The sequence below is a fragment of the Nipponia nippon genome, unplaced genomic scaffold, assembly GCF_047370975.1.
Source record: "Nipponia nippon isolate SJK-2023a ecotype South Korea unplaced genomic scaffold, ASM4737097v1 scaffold_9, whole genome shotgun sequence".
NCBI lineage: Eukaryota > Metazoa > Chordata > Aves > Pelecaniformes > Threskiornithidae > Nipponia > Nipponia nippon.
The window spans coordinates 14,275,885-14,297,822 of NW_028262413.1; the positions used below are offsets into that span (position 1 = coordinate 14,275,885).

Genomic DNA, 21,938 nt, shown 5'->3' on the forward strand with positions numbered 1-21,938 from the left:
GTGCTGTATTTGTGTTGTAAATGCTGCCACTTTCATTTCCTTCCCTCTCCAGTAAAAAAATAAAAAATTTAGCAGTAGAGAAGGTGAGAGCACTCTGAAGTTTGACTGTAAAACCCCTGTTATTGTTTATAGCTGTGGCCCTGTGCTGAAATGCCACAGGAAAATTAGAGTAATAGCGAGTAACAAGTATTTGATCACTCTGACAGGGGAGTTCGTGGTGGAGAACTTTCTATCAGAGACACGCGGACGCATATCTGCTGTATCAGCCAAAGTTACTTTTTAAGAAATTAGGCTTTACAAACCCACTGCACCCCTCCACAGCACAGGTGTGATTTAATGTCCTCCTTTTTGTTATTTCACAACACACCTTTTTCTTCCTTGGCGTGCTGTACTCACTGTGGATTGTAATTCTGCAGCACCAGGGTGCAGCGGGCACGGCTAAGGGGTTTTTTTTTTTAATAGCTTTGTAGCTCTCCTTAGTTATTCACCCATTAAACATGATTTAAGTCACACCTTGGTCCCACAAAATTGAGTAATGTAGAGAGGACATTGCCATTAATTAAACCAGTCTGTGGTGTCTCTTGTTGACGCCTGAGTTTTTGCAATCCATGGTTTCTGGCTGGGCTCCGCATGCAAAATGGACTGTTCAGTCTTCTGGTGCTGAACCCGCCAGCAGACCCAGGCGCCAAAAATGAGGAACTGAGCTGTGAAGCAACATTTCAGAGATGGTTTTTTTTATACCGACTGTTTTTCTTGCTATGCTGGCAAGTGTTGTGCTACGGGCTTGGCAGAGAAGGGCAGCGAGGAGCTTCAAGACCCAGCTTTGTGATGAAGTGGTGCTTTGCTGGCATAATTTCAGGTGTTTCAAACCATTTTTGGGTGGTCTCATGGCTCCCACAGGTGTAACGTGTTGCTGGGTTGCCTGCCCACTCCTTGTGGGTCTTAGTCTCCAGCCGGCATGGAGGGTCCCTACCGAAGCCAGAAGACCTTCCACAGAGGGCAGCAAATAGGAGAGGTCCAGGTAATTTCTGTGCTTTTCTTAAAATGCTCTGTGACACGCTTAAACAATGTCCCATCTGTTTTTAAAAAAAGCAAACATGAAGAATTCCTGCAAAGGCTTTTTCTGTTGAATCTGAGCAGCTCTGTTTGCCCTGGGCTGGTGCTGGCTGTGCTTGGTCACGCAATTACTTCCCGCTCCTCTGAGCTACGGCTCTCCGCTTGTCTCCTTCGGATTTGTCCTGGGGGTGTTTGTAGAGGGTTACCCCAGCCGTTTCCATCTGGATTTGGGTGACAAACCGGTGAAGCTCTTATCTTGTCTCCAATATTAATACAATTCTTAATGCCTAAAACGGAACTCTTCTTTGCAATATAGCCCACATGTAGAGTGACCTGCCCTGCTAGACACTAATTAAGACTACCTGTGTAGCAATTTCGCAATGTACTGTTGATGGACATCTATTTAGTAAAGAGCTCAACCGTTTTATTAACATTAATGAATGATGGTAAACTTTTTTTGCCCTTTTTACAAAGGTCATGTTCAAATCATCGCATTATCAGACTTAATTACAACAAGTTAATTTGTTGCTTGCCTGCCTCGCAGATGTTTAGGAAAACACATTTTGTACTTCATATATCATGCATCTATGGAATTGCTCTTTATGCCATAGTAATATAGTCATTATAGCTGGCCAAGGATGATGGTGATAGGGATTTTTGATGAATTGTTTTTCAGTGCCTTGCCAGCCAAATCCATTAATGGTGGTGGTGTACTTAGTACAATGCCATCCTTGTCCCCAGCTGTATGTCATGTCTACGTTTGCTTCTAGAAAAACACCAATACTACTGATAATAAATAATGGATTATTCCACTGCACAGGGTGTGCTGCTTACCGGTCCTGCGGCATTGTATGTGTCCTTTGGCGTTGCCTGCCATTGCAGAAAGATCTTTCTGCCATTTCTTGGTCCTGGCCAGCACAGTCGCTCCCCATTTCAGTTCTGCTGTAGGAGATGACTGCGCACCATCTTGCACCTTTTTCACATTTTCTTGTCCCTTCTGTGCCCCTGGCTAAAAGCAGGTGTCACACTGTGGAAAAGCTTAAGTCCAAATCATCTTAAGCAGTAGTAGAGCCCCCAATATGTTTCTTAATGTAAGTTGAGTGATTGTTTCATAAAAACAATTTCCTCCCAAAGCAGTGGTACCTGGGTGGGAGCAAAGCTCTCATGAAATTGCATCCCTACCGGGGATCACACTAGTGCCTCTGGAGCCCCATTCCTGCAGCATAACCACCCACCCAGGAGGATTTTTAAAGTTTGTTTTATCACTGCAGTGGGAGGAAGATGCACATTTCTTCTGGGCTGGGGAGATGCTGCAGCTGGTGCCTCGCAGCAGGCTGAGCCCTGCGGCTGGTGGTGAGCGGCCGGCCCTGATTCTCTCCGCCAAGGGGAAGGAGGCAATCCAATCTCCAGAGCCAGCAGATGGAGCAGCTATCTCGGGCAAACCAGAGCAAAAATCTAGCCCTGCTGCAAAGGATGGCGGGGGCAAGCACAGGAGCAAAATAAATGCAAACCCCCCCTGACCTGTGTACTGATCAGCCAGCAGCAGTGGCTGTCAGAGAAGTGACTTGCAGATACAGAGAGCTCAGGCTTATAAAAAGCTAATAATTCACATTTATAGTCACTTTACATTCAGTATTTGCAAGCCAAAAAGGATCTTTACAGTAAATTAATTGGTATGAATGGCAGATGTGTTGCTGCGGGGTGCACTGCTGTGACTTGGAGTGGGTTTTCCCTAGGCTGTAGGAGATGTCAGGTAGGCAAGCATATGGGAAGGCAAGTGAACAGCGATGACTGGCTTCTTTTTTTCTGTTTTCTCCCTGTTTTGGCAAGAGGTCCCCTGCTTCTTTTAAATATTCCCAGGAGACAGAATGAGTGCTGCAGTCAGATAAGTCAGCATGAGTAGAATCACATTTTGTGGAGGGGTTTGGTAGGCTGTAGCTCGTTAGAATTATCCAGAGGACCCAGCCAAACTGTTTAAACACCCTGTGAGCCATCCTAACTGCCTGGAACAGCTGAGAGGATTGCTGGAAAGGACACGTGTAAAGCGACACAATCTGCTTGGGTAATAGCTCTGCCTTGCTTCGGGATGCCCCTGCGCTCCTCCACGCTGCAACGTCTGCGCCTGCCCATGGCTGGGCTGCAGTCCTTGGAGTTTGATGTCCGGGGCTTCCCAACTCCTGGCCACCCCTGCACCCCGACACCGCTTCTTTAATCACCAGCATATATGTACAGTCACCGAGCAGAGCTAAGAAGTCCAACAGAGAGGAAAGGTATATTTGCTCAGATGTAACGATGCCCCGCTAAGCTGATGAGCATATTCAGGGCTGAATTTTTGGATCCTCTTGTTTCCTTCAGTCCTGCAGCATTTGGCCCCCCTTGCTGGGCTTGGTTCTCTTGGCTGGCATGGGAGAGAAGTCAAAAAATGAGCTGTGAAGTCAAAAAAATGAAGACATAAATAGTGATAGCAGGCTATTTCAGAAGTGTCTTGTTTTCATAAATGGATGCCCAGATTTTGGAAAGGAATTTTATGGGCTTTATAAATCTTATTTAAAAGTAAATTTTGAAAATGCTTTCAAATAGTTACTGAGAGCCATTTACTGGTAATCGTGTTAGAAAGTGAAAGAGTGATAATCATAAGAAATCTGCTGCAGAATTTTACTGTGCTCTGGGAAGGCTGTGGGGAGGAGGTGGAAAGGGAGCCTTCTTCTGTAGCCTGATTTGGAAACCACAAAGCAGTTAGCAAAGGTGATAACAAAAATAAAGGAAAAGAGTTTGGCATGCTGTGCAAGCTCTTATCTTCTCCCTTTCATGAAAAGCAGAGAAAGAGCAAGAGCAGAAAGGTTCTAGGCTTCACTAAGTCCTAATTATCCCTTGATTATGACCACAGCAGGGATGAAGTTTTCAAAAGTACAGTTGCTGTAGTAAATCCAGAAAACCGGCTCAGTAGTTTGATAGTCCCATTTATATGCCCAGCAAAGTAGCCGTGGGGCCAGACTCAACACTCCAGAGATGTGTGGTGCCTGAAAAAAACAGATTGTACCTAAAAGCTGCTCCGATTTATGCCATTGGATGTGCTGTAGGAAAGTTTTTTCACCTTCCTTTCCTTCCCTGCCCCAGGCAGGAAACCTGTTTGGTTCAGGCAGTGTCTATAATGCTGCGTGTTTATTTAGTTTGGGACATAAAAGTCCTCATGATACCTGGATTTCTTTTTTTTTTCCCCTCCTTCTTTCTTTGGCATTAAGGAATCGCAAGAGCTATTTAGAATAAAACCCAACATGACTGCCAGAGGCCTCATTACTGAACTCCTCATCTCTTTCTTCAGGTACTTGAATTCTCTGGGAATAAGATCCTGAGGAAAGCAGGTGGAGGGAGACATCCCAAGTAAGCACATATCCATAGTCTGTAAAATGAATGTTTTATGGTTTTGCTTGTCTTAGTAGACTAGTGCATTTTACTCTATTATGTGTGGTTCAGCTCCCCCAAAATGCTCAGTATCTGCAGCAATGTGGATTTTGGAAGAAACCAGGGAGATGAGCAATTTACTGCATATGGGCTGCATTTTCCAGCTGAGGGTGGTATTGATTTCCCCCGAGTGACAGAGCAAAGAAGCTCTTATGACTGGAGCTGTCGAATTTCTTGCTTCATGGTCCTTATTTCAAGTTCTCAGGAAAAGCCAGTTGAGACCCAGCCATCCTCTCCCATCTTTTTCAAAAATCAGCTGTTCAAACGCATAAAAAATGGTTCTTTGTATTAGAAAGGAGAATGTACAAAGCAACTGTTTTATATTAATATATGATTCCCTAGATTGCTCGCAGAATGCAGCTTACTATGAGATGCACTTGCATCCTCCATGCTCCCAGTAGCCACATCCTTCTGCCTGACACCAGTAAGAAATATCTCATAAAAATAAGTGGCATATTGCATATTTCTTATGGTAGGAATTGTATACAATGGTGTATTGGGCTCTGCACAGGCTGTACTGCTAACTCTGGGAGTGCTGGACACAGTTTTCCTACTACATCTATTTCTTGCTTTGTTAGGCAACATAATTTCATATGATTCTTGTGGCAGAAATAAGATAATATCAATTTTGTCAGCATCAATTTTCAGAATGAATGGAAACAGTGCTCTATGCAGAGTTCATAATGAGGTTGGTTTTATTTACATTTGGTGAAGATGGATACAAACTGAAAAGTCTCCTGGCACGTTTTTCATAGACTTAAATAAATACATTAAGTATACACATAAATGCAATAAACACATACAAATACAGTTAACACACTGAATAAATACATATGGTCTCTGTACACTGACTCCCTCTGATGTCCAAGGAGTGTAGTCAGCTACTCAAGGAGTATTAATGTAAATACTGGTATCAAGTGGTCCAGCCCTGCTCTGGCTGTGCACATAACCCTGAGTGCTCTTTGGGAGGGGGCTTACTACAAGGGGGATTTGGTTTATTTGGTTTCTGGATTATCCCAGAGTTATTACAGTCCTTGGCTATTAATGGGTGAAGTGTCAAGCACTCTCAAGTATTTAAGAATGTGCGTTATTCTTAAGTAGCAGTGGTGACTGTATGCAGGACAAAATTCAGTATTATTAACCGGCAGTTGAAGAAAATGAGTAACATTTACAAAACAATTTTTTTCCCTGTTCATAGAATATTTTAATACCTGTTTAGTGTTATTCACTGGCATGTTTGCAGAGCACTTCTCTCCAGACACGACCAGGAATGAGTTAGGGTTGCTTTGCCATGGACACACTTGGCAGTGGCGGCTCTGCTCACGCTGTCTGTGGGCAGAGACCTGGAGGGGTCTGAGCTTGCCCCGAGGCCATGCAGCTAGAAATGCTAGTCCCCGCTGGGCTTCCCCACAAAAATACAATTAGGAGTAAAGTCCTACAAGCAAAGTTCAGAGAAATAAGTGGGGAAAGCCCTGTGGGTGTCCCTGAGCAAGATCCCCGTCACACAGGAGGGGAAAGGGAGCACTGACATCCCTATCATCATAGTGGCACTTTGAATTCTTTGGGATGGCAAACACAGAAGGAATTCTGATATTCAGGTGAGGGGATGGGTGTGTGTTGGCAGGATTTGTGCCCTGGTCTCAGGAGGGCTGCTGGAGGGTGAGGGAGGGTGCTGTGCCTCTGCTCTGCGTCCTCCAGGGAGCACGGGCTGGGGTACACAATGTGGGAACGCAGTGGATTGAGACATCACAAGGTGAAATCCCGAAGACTTGAGCAAAGCTGTCGTGAACACAGGACAAAAATACCTAGTTACAAAAACACTGCTCCTGTATTTTGTATTCTGCAGCTTCGCAGCCTGAGCTGGAGCTCGGCGTGACATCTCATGCTCCATGAGACAATTTCCATCAGAGCTGTTTGGCAGGCTGTCCGCATCGTTACCCATGACAGAAACGAGCAGTGCTTGCAGCCGTCGTGCGGGCTGTCCAGCAGATATTGCCGGCTACCTTAAGCCCACGTCAATTAACTTTTGCTTGGAGCAAGGTTTGATGAAACGACAACCAGCAGCAATTACAGCTCCTGGGCTGCCTGGAGAGGGAGGCACAGCCTCAGGAACAGCTGAGCTGTGTGCGGAGGCAGAAACTGAGCCCTTTTCCAAATCTCTGGGGTGAGATTTGTTTTGCAAAAATGCCCTTTTTGGGTACTCACCTAAGGCAGCTTGTGTGCAGTGGTCATGCAGCAGCATCCCCTCCCTCTGCCCCTGTGCCGGGGCTGTCTGTCCGAGGAGCAGGGCTCGCACCGCCTTGGCAGGGCTGGCTGCTAAAGCAGCTTTGCCGTCGGTGCCTGCAGTGCCCACAGCTGCACTTCAGCAAGAGGGAAATTAGATGGGATTCATGGGCAGTGAGATGAGGTTCGTGAGGGCCCCTTCACGCAACGCCTAGGAAGAACTATGCTCTGTGTGTGGTTATGTCCTGCTGATCCTTCGGTAATAAAAGGATAATGCAGAGTTTTTACATGGACAAGGAAAAGGAATGGAATGCATTTTTGAGCAGTTAAGATGACTTTTTAGAATAAATAAATTGTTGAGATCAAAACATTTTTGCTTAGTAATTAGGAATTTCATTTTTCCTGTAGCTAATGACGTTTGCAATGCAATGCTTTGCTGGATAATTTTTAATTAGAAGCTAGGACACGGATTCAAGTTCCAAAACTGTCGTATGTTTATGCTCATTCACTTTCTTGAGTCTTTCTGGAGATAATGAGTCCTGCCTCCCTTCCTCAGTGTCAAATTCAAGTTTGACCTATTTGCTTGTAAATAGATTAGAAAAATTAATCCCAGGCTATAACAAGGTCTTTCATTATGCTATGGGAAAGGTTATTTACGCTTTTAAAGCTTGTTCCAACCTAATAGGTGTGAAAGGAAAGAACACTTAAGCTCTCTACTGCTGACAAGAATATTGTGTCTGAAAAATAAAAGTCATGGTGGGTCCATTTTGCTGATGTTATTTAAGATAAATATCAGCACCACAAGCATGAACTGGAAGATATATCTTTAAAGATAAGGGAAGTGGGTTTTACACTGGCACATCTCAAATGCAATTACAGCTACACACTATTGTGCATGGGGGAAAAAGCGGGGAACTGGGAGAGGGGTTTCCTTCCCAGCTGGTTTCTGGCGGCTCGTGTAAACCAGCTGGGTGATGCCCATTTGCAGTAGTTTTTCAGTTTCTTAGGCTATTTCCCCCTAAATGAATTAAAGGAGCTTTCTATTCTGAGCTGATCAAAGGTGATTAAAGCTGAAAGCGACAGATGTGATGCTGGTTCATCCCTCTGACAGAAATCAATGTTGTGATGGGAATCAGAGCAATGCGAACAGGAAAGCGGTCGCACAACCTGAATGGCAATGCGGGCTCATTGCTGCAATAAACCTGGTGAGATCTCTGTTTCTCGAGTTCTTCAAGAAAAGGCTGGGGAGCTTACGAAGGGAGAGGTAATAGTGAGGGGTATGGAGGGGCTGGCAGGGCTCTGCTGGACACCAAGGACGATGCTTCTGCCCCGTGGTGCTTGCCAGCTGTGTGTCTCGGCGGGCAAGTCCTTGTGCAGAGGCGTTTGTCTCTGCATTGCCATGTCCCTGGCTGTCCCAGCTATTGGGCCCTGCACAAGTGCTACGAGAGTATATATTAAAAAAAACCCTTTATAAAGCAATGATCTGACAGACAGCTTTGCCTTCAATTGCTATTAAAATTAAGAGGTGCTGATACTCAGGTGAAGAATACTGATATTTTTTTTCCCCTGCATGATCTGGGGATTTGCCCTAATAATGTCAAAATCCATGCAAGCGGAAGGAAAGATCTGGCTTCATTTTCTTGGCTTTGTTCATATTCAGTTGCCCTGTAGTCTGTGAGTAGCTCCTCAGCAAGCCTGTGCTCCCTGCGACTTTGGGTAGGGTGAAGGTTTTAGAAACCCAGATAAGAGACAAGAATAGGCCAACCAGAAAGTCATAGAGTGTGAAAAAGGTTTGGCTGGTGGTGTTTTTGGTGGGGTTTTTTTTTTGGAGGGGGGGTGCGGGAAGGGAGTGTAAGTCTTTTTGGGAGGATACTGTGCACTGAGTGTGGAGCACCAGCCTTTTGTCTCTGGATTCTGCAATTCAAATCTGGCTTCAGAGGCAAAACGAACTGGTGGTCTCACCTCTGCAAAAGCAGTTTAAAAAAAGTCGATAAGCCCAGTTCCAGCCCCAGGGTAGGGTCAAGCAAGACTGACATGAGTTGAAGAATTAATGACAGATGTGAAAAATGTACCCAAAGCCTGGCTAAGCCTTGCTTGGTTTGGAGATTGCAACTCCCACCAGCACTTTTTGTTTCCTTCATAATAGTTCTTTAAAAAAAGATCCCCAAAAGTCCCCAATTGCCCCCTAGAAAGGGAATGGAAAGGCTCTCTTAATATAAATGTGATCTAAATAATCAGGGGGTCAAACCCTGTTCTCAGAGCCATCAGTGGCCGATGGCTACCCAAATTACCCATTTAACACCTTTTGCTGTGATCCACCTGGTGGAGGCTGCAGAATGTCTTTACAGAAGGCGAAGTCTCTGTTGACTCTGATTGCTCAGTGTGTTTTAAATTAGTGGAAAGCTGTGCCTCTCAAAACTACTGCTTTTGTAATTAGCCTTGTGTACTTTGCTATGGCTTAATAAAGTGGCTGAATGCCTAGGGAGAGGCAAAAAACAAGCTCTGCTTTACTTGGGATAAGGAAGGCATTTTCTTCTTAAGTTAGTTGTTTAGGAGTTGCTTTAATTATAATGAGTAAACTGAGGGCGCTTATATTAATATAATTGATGTTACCAAATGGGATTTATAGTTACTGAAGCAGTAATAAAAAGTAATTTATAATAACCATTAAATGATTTGCTGACATCGTATAGGCATTCCACATTCTGAAAAACTGAAATGTAAATATGCAGTCCTCAGAAAGGAATAAAACTAGTGCAAGTTAATGCTTCCAGGGCAGGCTGACTGCTGCACAACTGCTGGCATCAACCTGTGTTTCGCACAACTTAGACAAACGTTTTGGTTCACAACTGTGCTCAGATTATTACTATCTTTACTACCCTTATAGCTATGGAAAATGAGAGAGAAGTAGACTTTCTAGCCCCAGGGCACAGCCTGAGGGAGTGGCTGAGCCCAGACTTGAGCTCACCTGGTCTTGACCCAAAGTCCCGCCTGTTCTCTGGGGACTGCTCTGCAGTGCAGCTTGGTAGTTGGGTTATATTTATACCCAGATAACTTGCTTTCCATTACGAAATTTCTTTCCTGGCAGGGTATGCATCTATCACTAAATCAAAATCTTTCTGGAAACAGAACAGAGGCTAGAACTTCAAAGCTTGCCACTGTTTTCTGTGGAGCTCTTCTTGCTGGTTGCCTGGGAGGCTTATTTGAAATTATGCATGGAGATGGGCAGAAAGGAATGATTTCCAAAGTCGTCATAATTATGCCCCTGAGTGGGCGAGACTTGGAAACCGCTCGGGGTGCAGGAGGCAACGGGCCGAGAGGCAGCGTGCTCCCTCCCTACCCTACCAGCTGCTCTGAGCTCCGGCACAGCCAGCACCATCTAACCAGAGAAAACCATCGGGGGACAAAACCTCCAGGGATGGTCCAAGTACTCTGTGGCCTCTTTCCACCCCCTCCACCTACAGACCATATAGCCAGCCCTTGTTTTATATCTGCTTTCCATATCATCTGCTCTCACTGATTTTAGAAGGCTGACAAGTACAAAGATGACAAAATACCGTCTGACATGATGCCCCTTACAGCTCTCTGCCAAAAAAGGATCCTTGCTTTCCTAAAACAGCCTGGAATCTCAGCCACGATGTGCTTAGAAACATTATTAAAAGGCTCCTTTTGCCTTAAAATATTGTCACTTTTTATAGCATTTCTGCTGATATAATCATGATGCATCAAAATGGAAGGTAATTAGGTCTCAGACAGACAAAGATTTTCCCAGTGCCTGGGAGAATTCAGTGCCTCAGTACACACAGCCCCTCTCCAGCTAGAAACCTCCGTCTGGTGGGTCTTGGGTCAGAAGTGTTAATTTTGAGCAACTTTTAAATAGTGAGGAAGCACCTGCTGTGTGCTACAAAGCAGCAAAGAGAAACCATTGCTCTCCAGCTTGATGTGGAGGATCATCTGTCAGGAGCTGGGTCCTGATGCACTAATCAGTGTGTTTCTGATGAGATAACAGTCTTAACTTGTGGGGTTTACTGGTGAAGCATGTTGGTTCATTGGATACGAATGAGAGACTTCATGTGGCTTGGTGGGAGCTCAGAGATTAACGTTTGGTTAAATGTACAAGTCGATTCTTCTCCCCTCTTAGAATAATCCTCTCCTTAGCCTGAGAAGCTCTGCAGAAAAACAGCTCCAGGTTTTGTTGTTGGGGCATTTGTTTTCAGGTCCCTTGCACAGGGATGGCGGTATCAGGGGAAGCTGGCAGCAGAAGTGCTTTGAATGCTTTCTTTTGTCCTTTTCAATTTACTGTAATAGCAGCCAATGTGATAGAAGATGTGCAGTTTTGGATACTTTCAAGGTTGCAAGGTTGCCCCATTTTTTAAAAGAATCATTATTGCTGCACAGAACAGCACCGTGTTTGGGGACCATGACATTGTACCCGCCTCTGAATAATTGCCTAATATCTCCCAGAGTAAAAAAGCATCACAGACCAGTCCTTTCCTGGGGTTTTGGTCCAGCCCCAGCCTGTGCGATCTCCCTGTGGAAGGGAAATGCTGTGAAAGATGTACTTAGGTCAGCAAAAGGATTGTAACTTGCTAACGCAATACAAGCCTTTTCTATACCTCTGTTTTACAGTTCAAAATGCACACTGTGCCAGCACAGAGCTTAATGGTGTGTATGTATCATAACGTAGGGCACTTGTGGCCCGTGGCTGCCTTCCCTGCCTCTCCTCTATGCTATGCCCTTCCCTTGGTGATCTGCTTTCTCTCCTTATGGTGCGTATAGCCAGGGAGCAGTTAATAGATACTGAGTATTCATTAATTAAATGAGTGATTGAAAATGTATTTTTTAACTTATACAAAGTTTTGTGCTTAGTGGATTATTAAATGCCCAGTATAATTGTGTCTTGTATGTCTTTAATTTGGTTTCCATAGAAGTTGATGGAAGCAATTCTATGATTTTGCTGGGAATTTGTCTACCTGATAAATATTGGGAAACAGGTTTCATGCAGTACTGTGAGGATAATGGAAGGCTGCTATCATATTTTCAGTCTAATACACAGTCAGACACTACTGTGATCTAATTAATGTCTACTTAATTAGACTCAAGTGAAAGATTTCAGAACATGAAGCCCAGTGGAGGTATAGTTGATAACATTGTTATTTAGAAAATTCGGAGTGTTTCTGAGTTTGCCTAAAAGGTTTTGCATGCGAACTGAAACATCACCTGCATTAACGCCCATCAAATCACTCCCATCTTCATCCAGCTCCCTGTGCATTTCACCAGTGCTGCTTACAGTTTCAGCAGCTTAGCATGAAGGAGGTGCAAACCAAAACTTGCTCAAAGGTCTCCTGCATCCCAGCTGCACCTTCTCAGCTTTGCTGCTTTGGCAGCACCCTGTCCTCGCTGCTAGCCCGGCACTGGCCCCGTGTCGCAGGCACCTGTGCCCTGCACAGCTCCTGCTCTGCGGTGGAGCTCTGGCACCTGGCTTGCTCTCACAGAGGGACTGCTTACTTCTCTCCTGGTATTTTGAGCTCGCATGTATTTGTTTACTTTTTGGATGTGCTGTAAATCCAGGTAGTACTCTTTAACACAGCTATTTTTGGCAGGGAGAGCAGAGATGCTGGAGAGGGCTGATGGCACCGACAGAGCCACAGCTCTCTGCACACCACTTGATTTGAACTCCTCTTAAAACAAGGCCGGCCTCTGACTTAATTTACTTGCAGCACAGGTTCATGCCAGCCACCGCTCTCCACAGTCAGGGATAAGAAATGACTGGCTCCTTCAAATGATCCCTGCTGATTTGTGAATCAATTCTTGGTTAATACCAAAGTTATATTTATTCACTCCTGGCTACTTGGGTTGTCCCAGAAGAAGTTCACCTTGGGGGATTATGCTCTCACTAAAGGTTTTGATAAAAAATTGAAATGCCCTTTTGTTGTCTTGCAAGTCATTATGTTCACATGATAAAAATGATTTCATACCTAACTCTACCTATTAATCAAAAAGGTCAGTACAATAAATAGTTTTTATCTTTTCTGCCAGAAACCTTACCTCCCCATGGTCTTAGGAGCCGATTATAAGAGAAGATGTAGACAAAAGAACAGGATCTCAAAAACTGATTTGATCAATGTGACACAGAGACATGAATTATTGTTGAGAACTGAGGGAGGAGAAATAGAGCGCTTTGATGCCAGGGAGAAATAACATTGCCTGAATTTTCAACCTCCAGACATCAAAGGTGAACGAGGTAGCTTCATTCATCTTAATAAATTTATGTCCAGCATCTGGTTCTGAATGAGATTGATCTTCCTTTTCTTGAGAGATGTATGTGTATGAATATATATATAAAATATGTATATATATCCCCCATACTATTGCTTTCATAAACCTGACTATGAAACTACTGACTTTTTCCAAAGCATCTGATTGAAAACTTAGGGCCAAGATGGAGCCTCTGCTTGGTAAAGCCCTGTGTTTTACATTTATTATTCTGCTCACTGATGACTGCCTGAAATCATCACTCTGTCTTAGAATCAGAGATGCTGGCAGAGTCACTGATTTTACAGCAAAGTTTTGCGGTGATGTGCTGCCAGGACGTCTGACACACATGGTACCGTGGAGTTGGCTTCCCCTGGGAATCTGCAGGTCCTGCTGGTTCTGTGGGCTTTGTCCTTTGCTTCGTTAGTGTTTTGCTCATCTGCAGTGACACCCCCCCCACCTCTATTCCCCCTGAATTTCTGGGAGTTTGGAGAGGCAGAATATCCAGCCGCTTCTTCAGCCCTAACAGGATGTTTGAGCTGGAGGAAGAACATGACCTACTGCAAATGTCATGAGTAGAAAAAAAAGCCACAAGTGGCATTTACCTTTCTGATTATTCCTTCTCATCCCCAGTACTGTGTGTACGTTTCCATTACAAGATTGTGTGTGACAAAGAGTAGTTAGATTTGCAATACAAATTCATCTTTAAATATGCTCACGTCCTCCCGGAGCCTCTCCAGGAGTGGTTACGCTCTCCCCTTGCACCGTGGCCTGTCATCCCTCCAGCACCTGGAAAGATGAGCACCACCTGTAGCCTCTCTTCTCTTTTCAAATGCCTCTCTAAATATCACTTCTCTGCACCCTACATCTTGAGGTGCATCAGTAAAAATGAGATCACCTATATTATCTGAAGCAGATCTCTAAGTAAGTTCATCGTCTGATTGTCTTTCCCATCGTAACTCTAATGGGGTAACAAATCCAGGGTCGTGTACAGGGCTGGCCTACAACGCATAGTAACTTATTCAGCATATAGAAATGAGGATATATACAGGTGTCTTAATAGATACAGCTCTGCTGTAGCTGTACTCTGGATATCTGAAAATAACATTTCTGCTATGAATGTTAAAATATCAGCTCACAATGTGGTGTTAAGAGAACAGATGGATATTTTGCCATGTGACGTAGCCTAGAAAACAGCTTTGATTTAGTGTACCATGCTTGTCTGACTTTTAAACTTGTATTAAACAGAATTTCATAAAGGCAAACTCCACATAAAAATCTCAAATAACAGGGCACTTGGCAGGAGGTTACTAAGCTATGAAAATTATTGATTCATTCTGCTTTCATTTCAAATGGGCAGGTGTGTATGAATATTTATTTACTTTGAGGGCTTTTTTTAGAGGGGAAAAAGGACTTCAGTAGGTGTTTTGATTTCACAGCACAATCAAGGGAATTAGTACTACGTATAAAACAGTAATTAAAGCCGCTAGATTTCTGAACCCATACTGACATAGGAGAACTTCCCCCCCTAAATAAAGCTGTTTCTTTTTGTGGCAGTGCTCCTGACATTCAGCCTTTGAGATTATTATGTAGTGTTTGTTCATCGTCTCTTCAAAATGAATTTTGAAGATTTAACCACTTATGAACAACTGTCTCAAGATACTCTGCCATTATCAGCACCTCAGGTAAAGGCTTCATGTTTTCACTAATTGGCTGACTTTTATGAGCTATGTCTAGGCATGCCAAAATAATGGCCAATTTACAGATGTTTGATGTGGGAAGGCCAGTAGGTTTTTGCATCAATGGCTGCTCCAGCTGTGTTGAGATAAATGGAAAGATTACCTCTGCCTTTTCCTGAAACGGCTCATTTATCGGGTCTTACGGGAGGGGATACCTGTGTTTCCCAGGCTTGTTTTGCAGACATGGTGTGAGAAATTAATGCACAGTTACACGGGTAGTGCTGAAAGGGCTTCAGACCCCGCTGCTGGCGGTCTGGGAGTGCCCAGCACCTCTGGGTATGCAGAGGTCCCCTCTAATAATGCTGTTCAATGTAAGAAGTGCTAAGGTGGGCTTGGAAAAATCCCTCACGTGCCTGTCGTTTGCCTCCTGGATGCTTTATGTCCTGAGGGCTGAGCAAAGCTGTCTTATGGTGTTATCAGCTCATGGAGGGCAGTTTTATTTGCTTTTTACACATGTGTGGTGGTTCTGCAGAGGGCACGGTGCTGCAGATGACCAGACCCACTGTGTCCAAGGGGTAATGTCTGATGAGAAGGTGCAGGTCTGCACCCAGTGGATCCAACAGTTTGACTTGCCTCTTGCTAGACCAACAGCAAAAATACAAAAGGGTAAAATGTTTCCTATGCAGAACTCACCAGCTTTTCTCCAGAAGTGCTGCAGACACTCTGAAGTCTATTTTGAAAATCATGATGTAATGTGGCATGTGCAAATGTCAGACACTGCACGTGAGACAGCGGGACAAAACCCTGCAGCAACCTTAGAGAAAAAGGGCTGGGTTCTGTGCAGCAGGATTGAGCCTCAGGTGCCTTGGCAGGCAGCAAACCCATGCAGAGCACTTTTGCTGAGAATCAGGAAAATTGTTTGTGTTAGTTAAAGGTAGTTCAGAAAATCATTCTGAATGGGCATAACAAATAAGGCCTTCAAGATATCAGATACTCCAAACAGATCAAAAAAGTGTTCTGGTAAAAATTACATGGATAGTTTAGACATCATTGCATCTTTTAAAGCAGCATATATTTTAATTATTTATTGTATTACATTTATTCATACAATATACAATTATATATCATATAATTACTATATTATTGAAGTGTATATATTAAGATACACCACATGTATTTATTATAGAGTATATTTGTTATATATTTATTATTTAGATGGCTTCCTAATAGGATGAATGTTCTTTCAAGAATGACGTTGGCACCTGGAATTATCACTGTAAGAAAGGAGAGAGTTAAGATCAGATCCTTTTTTTTTGGACAGTATCCCTTTGGGGATGCACCATATGTGCTTTTTAAAGTTGGGATGAAGTAGGAGAGAAGAGGAAGAGTAGATTGCCCTCGATTTGGAAAATCACAGTGTACCAGCATGACCTGTTTTTATGGATGAGAACCTTCAGTCTACAAAGTTCTTGTTAAAAGACTTTATCTTGCTGACCAGATGGTGCAATTTGTCTGGCACTGACATTTGGGAATATCTGCTGAATTTTGCATAAGGACAACTGTTTTAATTATCCAGTGTCTTGCTGTGTTAATCTTATTTGTCTGCAATGACCAACTCCTTTCTTATTCCTGGCAATCATGTAACTGTATTGCATATACTTTTATCCAACCTTCTTCTCATCCATACTTTTTTATTGCCTACCCCTTGGATATTTCTTTGGGTTGAACTCCTCTTGAGGGGGAATGACATACTACGGAAAATAAACCAGATGTGTATGAGCCTGGGATATTTAAAACTTCTCTCCCAAGTTAATCCTTTCATCAGAATAAATGAGAGATTCTCTTAGAGATGGAAATAGTATATAAGATTAGGGCAAAGAATGAGCTGTGAAGCTCAGTTTCATGGCTGCAAAGGAGACGGGAGCTGTAGCAGCAGCTGGCTGCATGACCAGGTTCCCCTGTTTAGAAAGGATGAAAAACAGAGAATTCAAATATTTGTAGAAATATAAAAAAGCTGCTGTGTAAGACAGAAAAGCCATTGACCTTCTTTCCATGACCTGAAGGAAAAAACATTTACTGAACTCTTTTGTGCTTTCCCATGCTTTGGACTGCTGTGTCTGCAGCAGTGCAGATGGGGGTGCAGGGAAGGAGGGGCTGGGGTTGTGAGCAGCGGTCCCCAGCCCGGCGGCCCACATGTGGTGGCAGCACCCTACCCTCAGTGGCACACTCTCCAGCACTGTGTGTGGGGACAGAGGTGTGGTTTGGACATACCAGTGACACTCACCCCTCAGCCCTCCTCCTCACCTTCCCCAGACCCCCTCTGCCCATCCCAGTGTCCCCCAGAAAGGAAAAAGCACAAGTGGATTTACGCCCAACAGACCCCACCGTGCTGTCCCCTGTTGACCCACCTCTGTTTGGATCATTCATTACAGTTTAGTTTAGGAAATTCGGGATCAGGTTTGTGTGTGCAGAGGAAGCAGCTCATTACAGCTTAATTGCTCATATTGCCTGGAGCAATACATCTGTATTGATACAGAGCACCACAGAAATGTGCTATCCATTAGAGCAAACCTATTAGTCCTCTATTATAATGGTAAGGTTTATTATTTAATATTTAGACTGTATTTGCAATTACGCAAGGCAGGGCATCCTTTAGCTCCCAGCAGCAGCCCCTGCTTGTGCAGCTGCTTCCGGAGGCAGCTCTGTGTGTGCCATCGGCAGTGCCCAACCGGGGATTTACATAGCATATGTGAAGGACATAAACATGGCCCGTCCTTACAGAGATAGCTGCTGGGAGTACTAAAGCACACCAGCACCCCATTGCCACTGGGGCTCCTCCAAACAAGCCCACGCCTGCTGCAGCCTCCTCGCCAGCCCCTCTCACTGCCCCGGTTCATCTGCTGTCCCTGGAAGGACATAGTCCCCCTGGATGTAATCCTGGCATGCCAGAGGGCATGGCTATGAAATGTAATGTGAATGTGGACTTCCTAGCACCAATCCCCGAGCTCAGCGTGCCCACCACAGCTCTGGCAGTGGGCCAGAAGAGCCACAGAAATGACTCCCTCTCCCCTGGAAGTCACCAGTCCTTGGCAGACACACAGCACACAGCTGTGAATGGCCCTGACTCCTCTCCTTGCAAATTTTTAAAAGTTCTTTGTAGTCACTTTTGCTGCTTTTAAACACTGGGGCACTCAGGCCACAGCCTTTGTCACCACCTCAGATTTTCCTGGAGAGATTACAGTTTGATCAGTTAGGTTGGCAACTCACTGCCAAGTTAAGGCTACTGAATTTTGTAGCTGAGGGTGTTTAATGTGCTGTTACCACTGGAAACCATGATGGATTATGTGCAACTGCAATGGTATACAACCGAACAACCAGGTAGTTAATTACTGCAATTATAACATTTTATGAAAAGGAATTGCTTTCATGGTCATTCATTATGATGATGAATTTCCCACATTTTATTACTGGTCATCTGCATCACTTGAACGACAAATGGCTGGAGTCCCATGCAGGAAGAAAACCTTCCCCTTTCCTTCCCTCCTGTACATGGAGGAGATGGTGCTGTTAATGTGACAGTGTCTAATTGCTCTGGTGCCCAAGTTCAATATTTATATTCATTTGTACATATTACTCACATCCGAGTATTCTGTTATGCATTACGTGGCTAGCTTTTATAGATAAATTTAGAACTGGCTTTCTATGACCAGTCTAATACATATAAATGCTGGTCTTAAATCTGCGGAGAGACTAGGGAGTGAGATGTTTTGGCAAATTGTGTAGAGCAAGGGAAATGACAGGAATTGGAAAGTGGGAGTATTGCTTGGTACAAGATCCTTGACTCTTGTTGAGTGATAAATTTTCCAGTACTAAATAGCTGGCACATTATGTTACACGAGGTTGATGGGTGCAAATTATTGGCGTGGTTGTTTCTAGACAGAATGTTATTAGCTGTAGGGAAATATGGCAAACAGCCAGGAGCAGAGCGTGAACTTCTGTGTACATTGTCTTGAATTGCAAAAGCAATTGTGTGTGCCTATTTGCATTGGCAATAGGAAAGTCACTACCAAAGCTATATTTAAAGTGAAGTGATTGAGCTTTTTCCAATATGGACCTGAGACCCTGATCACATGGAGAATATCAGAATGCCACGTTAATTAGAAACAGTCTGTAATCAAATAGCTGAATTTCCTACCACACTGAGATCCTAATATGCAGTACTCAAAAAAAGGATTGCAATTATGTGGTATGAAAACATAGAGTAATAAATATTTCAGAGAGGATATTGAGCTCCATAGTTCAACCAGTCTGCAAAAAATCAAGGTGAGACCTCTTAAATGGATGGATAACCCCCTGCCCTCCTCATCTGCTGTGAGATTCCTGCACCTCCTTTCCATGTGCTGGATGCCTCCCATAAGCAGAGGTTGATGTTGGGCCAATGCCTCATCTAGGCTGGCTGCTCGTGTTTTCCTTTTTTGCAATGACCTCCAAAACGTGCAGTGTTACGCTGGCTCATACATATACAGCATCCCATTTTCACAGTAATTTATTTTTGGCAGTCAGTGTGCAAAAATTCTGAAACCAAATGATTAGCGCAGAAACGCCTGTAATGTGAATATTCAGCAATAGAAAATTTTCCCTGGTCTCCTCCAAGCCGAGGAACATTGGAAGTCACGGTCTTTTTTTCAGTCCTGAATACCACTCAGGGTCTTCCATCCTCATTTCTGAAGGTCTGCACCTATAGCCCCAAGCAGATTATTATCCCAGTGATGTTTTATTCATTGTAATGCTGCCAAATGGAAATTAATTTTTTCATGTTAATGAGTAGTAATTTGAGCATTAGGAAAAATCCTAACCTATGGAGAAGCAAAAAAGTATTAAGAAAGAAAAGAAAGGAGTACCAAAAATGAATGACTCCCTGTGCCACGGATGACAGGTTATTCAGCGATGAGGGTCACATCTCCTCCAGGGCACAGGGATACAGGACAGGACACTCACAGCCCTCCCAGCGCGCGAGGATGCTCTGCGGGTGTGCCCACGGCCATGCTTGTGCCATGATGCCCGGTGAAGAGCGGCTCCCAGATGACTGACACCACTTTTACTGACTCTCCTGGATATGTTGTGCCAGAGGCACTGAAAATGCACTCTGGGACTAATGTCAATGGTACCTTCTAAATGTAAGAAGTTAATAATTTATTAGTCTGCAGTCAGTCCATGCTCGGAAAGCGACTCTGGAGAGTGATACATGCATCTGCACAGAAGTGCACAATGTGAGCTGCTCTCTTCCTCCCAGCCACGGGGGCTTTGCTCTGGTGTCTGCCCCCCTTTGCAAGGCGGCCTCTGATGCTCCTTTATGCACATTTTCTGCTTCCCAAATAATGCCGGCTAGGCCTCAGATAAATTATTAACTACAGAGCACAATGGCTACTGTTAAAATGGGTAGTTTTCTTCCCAGGAGGAATGAGGGCTACTGCGTCCTTAGTCTTCCCTGCAGAGGTCCCCTGGATCAGGAAATACCGGTGAGCCTGGTGTCTCTGCTGCTGGACCTACTGCTCTGCTGAGCCATACCTGCTATGGTCATTTATATTTTAAATACAAATTTGAAATGTATCATATGATTCACGACTAAAGCCGCAGTTTGTCAGAGTGCTTGTGGGAATCATGAATTTCCATCGGTTAAGAAATGGGTGTTGAAGCGTGTTTGCTGCCAGATGGAGCCAACAGATCTCTTGCTTAATGAGGTTACTGATAGCCAGCCGAAGCCCAGGGAGCATGTGTCTGGGTGTGTGGCTCACTCAGACCAAAAATGGGGCAAGGAAACACAGAAATACTGTTGAGATGAAAATGATGCCTCAAGGTGGCAATAGAAGATGCAGGTGAAATAGGGCACGTGCTCACAACGGAGGTGGTGGCATGGTGTTCTCTGTGGGGTGGATACAAGGTGGGCATCCACTGAAGAGCAAGATGGAGGAAACCTCCCGAGCATGCTTTCTGTCAGTGGAAATTGTGAGCAGAACAAAAAACATTATATAAAATACATGCAAGTGCTTCTCCATGAAGCCAGAGGGGCGAAGGCTGCAGTCAGCAGAAGAGCTGACTTGGAGGACTTTTGGCACTGCAAGTGCTCCACTTTATATCCCAGACAGCCTGGCTGTGGAAAGCTCTTTTGAAATCTCTTTGAAAAACATTGGTGTCATATCCCATTCAGACCAAATGAGGAAAATGTTCTCACCGAAGCATTCCGAAATTCATGTAAATGAGCTGAAATGAGGGCTGAGGTGTTGTCTGTGGTGTTAGGTGAGACAAGAGAAGCTGAAGACCCTCTGCTGAAGCACAGCAGGAGTGCCAGGTTAGTCTGGTGGTTTCTTGAGGACTGGGAAACAGGGGTTTGAATTTAATTTCTGTTCCCCGGTGGCCAGCATTTGTTTAGAAATGCTGAGCTTTGAAATAATGAGTGTGTGGAAATGGTTCAGAAATGGTGAGTTTCTTCGTGCGTGTCAGTGACCAAATACTGAATACATCAACAAAACCAAGAAAGCTTTGATGTGAGGTTTTGAATGTAGCACATACAACATGCTCAGTGCAGCTGCTCTGCTTCATTAGCAATCACAAACATCTCGTCCGTACACTGCCACTAAATAGCTTGTTTTTACAGAAAAGTGGGCCTCTGCCACCTGCCTGATCAGCAAGGAATGGCTTAAACAGTGTTTCCTGATAGACGTTCGGCTGTCACTCGTCACTGGTTGGAAGCTGCCTGCTCTCCTGGCAGCCACCTGCGCTTCTTCTAAGGGCATCAGCAGCAGAGTTGTACTGTAGCAGCTGATGATGAGAACTTCTCCTGTGGTTCCTCAGAAAAGCAGACATGTATTCATCAGTAGGAGTGTTTGCTCAAAGAATAATGTCACACAAACGAGTGGTGCTATCCTGCCAGCTGGGCTGGATTGTGCAGTCAAACAACTCAAAAACATGTTTGCTGAGAAAACCCCTTCTGAAGGAAGCAGAAAAACTTCTCCATGCAGAAACAGCGTGGTTTTGCCAAGCTGCAGCCAGCTTGTTTTCAGGACATGCCAAATATTTGTTCGCAGTTGAGGCAAACATACTGATCTGGTGTCAATAAATGTCTTGATTCAATTCAGTGTTTGAAAACAGTGTGTTGGCCCCAGCCAGATTCACTGGTGTCATCAGCACTGGTTCTTACACAAACTGCTTGAACTGTGGTTTTGTTTTGACATAACTTACAAGATCATTTTTCATCACTACCAG

General features: G+C 44.2%; 1 long non-coding RNA gene across 2 annotated transcripts; it reads left to right on the forward strand.

Moving 5' to 3' along the window:
- The first annotated feature begins 897 nt into the window (after positions 1-897).
- On the forward strand, positions 898-21,555 carry LOC148050108 (uncharacterized). 2 transcript variants are annotated; one of them, XR_015701507.1, is made up of 4 exons: positions 898-1,021; positions 4,379-4,437; positions 14,554-14,681; positions 21,331-21,555. It is a non-coding gene; the product is annotated as an uncharacterized LOC148050108 (long non-coding RNA). The 2 variants fall into 2 exon arrangements; XR_015701508.1 differs by lacking the exon at positions 21,331-21,555 and adding an exon at positions 15,891-16,224.
- The last annotated feature ends 383 nt before the right edge of the window (positions 21,556-21,938 follow it).